The sequence below is a fragment of the Megascapheus bottae genome, chromosome Y (genome assembly GCF_031878675.1).
Source record: "Megascapheus bottae isolate mThoBot1 chromosome Y, mThoBot2.hap1, whole genome shotgun sequence".
NCBI classification, from domain to species: domain Eukaryota; kingdom Metazoa; phylum Chordata; class Mammalia; order Rodentia; family Geomyidae; genus Megascapheus; species Megascapheus bottae.
The window spans coordinates 4699340-4705019 of NC_143548.1; positions in this window are offsets into that span (position 1 = coordinate 4699340).

Below are 5680 nucleotides of genomic sequence, written 5' to 3' on the forward strand. Positions count from 1 at the left end.
ACTATACTAGGAATATTAGACATAATAATTGTCCCAAAGTAATGGCTGGAAAAGCAATACTATTAAATAGGAGCTTACACTGCATCAATTTGTAATATTTCCAACCTTCAAAGATCTCCTGAATTTCCAGAAGAAAAATGAAACTATGAACAATATTGCCTACAATAGATTCCAGAACAAAAGCCTGTATGTAATTACTTGCTCAAATTTAGTACGTGTTTGTGTATGTGTACACACATGTGGGCACATGTACACATGTGCATGCTCGTTCAGCGTATGTGATGTGCATGCCAGTACTAGGGCTTGAACTCAGAGACTAAGTACTATCCTGTCAGGGGTTTTGTTTGTGATCTACCACTTGAGCCCCGGCTCTACTTATGTTTTTTTTTTCTGCTAATTTATATGGGCTGGCTTTGAATGTTAGTCCTCAGATCTCAGCTTCCTTAATAACTAAGAATGGATGTGCCATCCATCACTGCTGGATTTCATTTACCTTTTTAAAGAAGAAAAGACTTCTGAGTGCAAGTGGCTCACACTTGTAATCCTAGCTATTCAAGAGGCTGAGATCTGAGGATCTTGATTCAAAGCCAGCCTGGGAAGGAAAATCCATGAGACTCTCATTTTCAATTAACCAGCAAAAAGTCACTGACACTTGCTAGGACAATGTCTTCTATCAATAACTCCCACTTCTATCCTCCTTTCTTTATCCTGCTAGGAATTCCAGGACTGGAAAGCTTACATATCTCGATCACTTTCCCCTTCTGTATAGTGTACCACACTTCTCTCGTGAGGAACATCACCATTTTCTTTGTGATGAAGACTGAACACACTCTCCATCAGCCCATGTTCTACTTCCTGGCCACATTGTCTGTGATCGATCTCGGACTCGCCACCTCCACCATCCCCAAAATGTTGGGCATCTTCTAGTTCCGCCTCCAAGCTTTGGGGGCTTCCTTACCCAGATGTTCTTCATTTACATGTGCATGGGCATGGAGACTGTTTTACTGGTAGTCATGGCTTATGACCGTTTTGTGGCCATCTGCAGTCCTCTCCAGTACATCGCCATCCTCACCAATAAGGCCGTCACCCGCCTACTCTCTGTTGTGGTCGGGAGAAATTTCATTCTTGTGACTCCATTCGTGTTTCTCATTCTGCGACTGCCATTCTGCGGGCACCATTCATATGTAATACTTGCTAAACATTTGTCAATTTGTTTATTTTTCCAAAGAATCAAGTACTTCTTTCGTTGATTCTTTCTGTGTTTTTTGGACTCTCACTTAATTCTAATTTCATTTTCCTAATTGTTTTCTTTTACTGGATTAGGCTTTGTCTTGTTATACTCTTTTTTAGGACCTTAAAGTACATTATTAACTATTTGATTTGAAATTTCTCTAACTTGTTGAGGTTGCACTCAGAGCGATAAATATTCCTCTGACTACAGTATTTCCAATGTCCCCAATGAACTTGTACATTATGTGCTCCTTTTTAAAAAAATTAATTTTGTGTTGATTATTCATTTTCATTTCTTATCAGAAACTTCACTCTGCAATCCAGCTAGAGTTGGAGGGGAGTAAATAAAACATAGAAGCCAATCTGCTGCAGTGAGAGCACAGTCAGGTAATGGTGACTTTATTGCAGGCCTTGCCATTTGTAGTTCCAAAGCCACGTATGGCTTCTACAACTACTGTGATTTCTTTTACTTTCCAAAGACCACATGCTTGCAAAAATAATATTACTAAATGTTTAGAAATCTCAAAATATTCACACTGATGAATGGAATCTTACATTATGCATGAAAACAACATATTTTATTTGATGTCAGCGTGAACTACTCCTGTACTGTCTCAGATTGGAAATCTTGTCAATTATTACATTGTTGAATTCAATATCTGATGCTATAAAAATGAGGAAGCAATTACTGTAGGCCTTTAGGAAATTTGGGTCTATTAATTCAAAGTTATTGTCAGGGTATTTCACAGAAGGGTTAAAATTTAAATCTGGCAAGAGAAGCAAGAAAAAAATGATAATATGTAAAAGTGAGATGCTCAGCAAAGTTAGAGCATATTAACTGCCTTTTCTGAGCATTATGTGCAAACACAAATACTTTGGTGTTTTTATGTATTGAATAATAAAGTTGTCCGGACATATTCAAGCAAAATGCCAGGAATGTGGGGCAATGAAAATCAACTTGCAGAATGGTAAAGCAAATTCTCCTCTCTTTCACAGTGAAAGAGGGAAGTATTCTGAGATAAATGCCAGGAATGCAGGAAAATCATTTCAAAAAGACCCTCAACCATGTGATCATGATATGAAGCTTCTGCACTTCTTGACAAATGGTCTTGTGCAGTGGTGAATTACTTAGTGCAGATTTCAAGGTAGAAGACGCCCAGGGAGCAAAATGTGATTAAAGAAATTCCTGTGCTTTACCAAGACAAAGATTTTGCCTAATCCACAAAAGTTTTCTTTGCCATTTATCCTGGGGGGATGCACAACAAAAGGACCTTATTGATATGTGCAGTGCAGATGTGACAAGTTCTGGCACTCTACAATATTGTTTTGAGATTTTAGGAATTCAGAAACCTTAGAAACCATAGTGCGGGTAGCTTTGCATGAATTGCAAGTTGAATGTTATATGCTTATTTCATATGTTGATAATTATTGTACAAACAGTTCTGGCTTGCCTTGGAGTGATTGTTCTGGTTATAATACTGAGCAGAGAAATGGTGTCCATTGAAGATAATTCAGTTAATCACACTTCTGCATATTCTAGTCATAGAAGTTGTCTCATCTTCTGAAATGATGTGTTTGGTCACTTCACATCAAACTTTTAGATCTGAAAGAAACTTAGTTTGGTTGAACATATACTGGTCCTACAAGTTCAGTTTGTCTAGAACCTGGTTTGCATTTTTCCCAGTCATTAGTGACTTTTTCCAACACAACTCACACACACAAACACACACACACACACACACACACACACACAGAAGGGCCCATTAATCATCCAAATTTAAATTTCCCCAAATTCTGAAGCTTATTCTAAATGTATTTATTAGTTTATACATTTTCTGGATTTATATGTTACATGCCAGTGAAGTTTTCTAGAGATTACTGTGTTCCCTCTTTTAAATTAATTAAAATCACAACAAATTGGTCAAATTATTGCTGATCAACAAATTCAGTGAAATTAGAATTTGTTAGATTAAAATTCAAGAATAAATGGCTTGTATGGCAAAGATATTCTTTTAAAGTACAGGAAAGGGGATTTTTTTCTGTGATTTGATCAATAAATACCTATAAATTGAAGATTTCATTGCCACTGCCAGTGTTTATTGAAATAATGTTATCAACTATGAGTGCCTACTTCACAATATTTCAAATTATCCTAGTTATTGTTCTTGTATTTATGAGCTCTCCAGAGTATTACTGAAGCCTTTACCATATATGCATTGCTGAGTTCTGTTAACATGGGTAACATGTATTATTCTACTGTTTATCATAGCTACATTTCAATGTTTTTGTTTTTCCCACAAAAACACTAACCTGTAAGCAGTAAAATGCTGGCATACTCCTTATTCTGCTACAAGATTGAGTTTAGGAACAAGTATGGAAATTACCTTTATAAACTTATAATCTTGTATCCAGAAATCAAATTGAGTTAATTTTCACAACAAAACCATAGTACCATTAACTGAAGTAAAATGTAAGTCATTTCCCCTAAATTTGGAAAAATGACAGTGGCCAAATTGAAATACATTCTTAGAAAATATGCTTTGAATAAAAATTGAATGATCAGGAATTTTACTGTGGCTCAAGTGGTAGGGCTGTAGCTTTCAGCTGAAGAAATCAGGAAGAATGCCAAGACCCAGCGCTCAAGTCTGGTGAATGACAAAAGAAATGAATCTTCACATGGAAGGCTTATGACAATAAGCAGACATTTTCACACGGTACTTGAAGGAGGAGCTCTAGCAGTCACGGAAAAGGCAAAAAAGGCAAACTCTTGTTTTTGTGAAATATTGGATCCTTTACCATGGAAAGATCTTGTATATTTCTGTAAGATCCATCAAAGAATGGAAGTTATTGCACATATTTCCTATTTTACTTGCAAGTCAATCAAGCAAAAAGAGAATTAGGTCAATCCATTGAGACAGACAGAGGCGCTCTGTCACACACACATAGATGGAGAGGGAATTGTATGTGGTTTATTTCATTAACTACTACTCGTAGAAAATCAAGTCAATAATTTTCAGGTTTTGTGGTGTGCGTGTGTATGTGTGTGTGTGTGTGTGTGTGTGTGTGTGTGTGTGTGTGGTGTACGTGTGTTTCTGTATGTAATTTGAGAGCTAGCTTTATCACATCTGAAAAAGGATCTAATTTATTTATGCAACCAAATGGATTCTTCATTTGACAACACAAACATGGAACTTTCATTTAGAAATTGTATATTTTCAATGGAAATACTAGTTTTATAAAGTGTAATCTAGGTGTTTTAATTTTTTTTACTGATTTTCTGGAATAATCATAGTTACAACCCATCTTATAATATTCTCTTTACAGAATAGTAATAAGTTATGCAATGATCAAACATAATTAACTCTAATTATTTCCCAATACAAACTTACATTTCAATTATGCCCAATGTCCCACAAATGAAATTCACCTTTCCAGCAAAATACATTTTAAAGCACAGCAAAGCAAGGGCAGAGCACCTTTGTTTACATGAGATGTCTGAAACAGAAAGTAGTTATGACCAGAATTTATTAGTGAAAAATATGTCTCCTAAGATTATGAGAGAAGAATTCTCTGCACATGAAGTGGCTCAAAATATCTCCTTATGTATACAGAATAGATTCTGCTTGAGAAACAATACAAATGACAGAAAAGATGTTGCCCCATTAGTAAGGAGAGGGAAAGACTTGGAAAAATCATTTTAAATAAAGAAGACCAAAAGGAACATAGGCTCATGACTTCCCTGATTAGTGAGAAGTAATTCACTGATGACTGTAATCCCTCCATGCATTAGCTCAATAATAAAAAATAGAATAAAAAGCAAATTTGTTGTATTTACACATTTTTATTTTAGGGTTTCTTCATTTATCTTTACTCATGTTTTACTGACAGCTTCTTTTAGCTATTTCTTTAAAATGGATGTAATGGAAATTTAAGGAAATACTAGTGCTCCTTTAAGTTGGACAATACCTTTCTAACTTTCCATCCTCTCCCATATTCTGAATGAGACATGACTTTTATGAAACCTATTGCCATATAGTTTTTGGTGCTATGACTTATGACCTCATATTTCTAATAGATAAAATCATAGTGGATCCTTGGTTTGTTCAGCTATTTTTCATCTCATAAGGATGGAAATATTGATTCTTATCTTATTAGTTGGATTACTGGATTTGTTCCTGTACTATTTTTATTCAGTATTTTTAAATGTATACCTGATTGCTTGAAATACTAGAAATTCGTATAAAGAAAGATCATGTTCATTTTGCTTAGCTCCATTCACATATATACAGTGCTAGACATACAGCAACTGCTTTGCTTTATCCTCCTCAAAGTATTGAAATTTTAGAAAAATATTCATGGTAGGTAAATAACATAAGGGATTCAAATATCAGAAAAAGAATGTCAAACATTTCTTGGTAGTGATAAATGTAAACATGATTATAGAACTTAA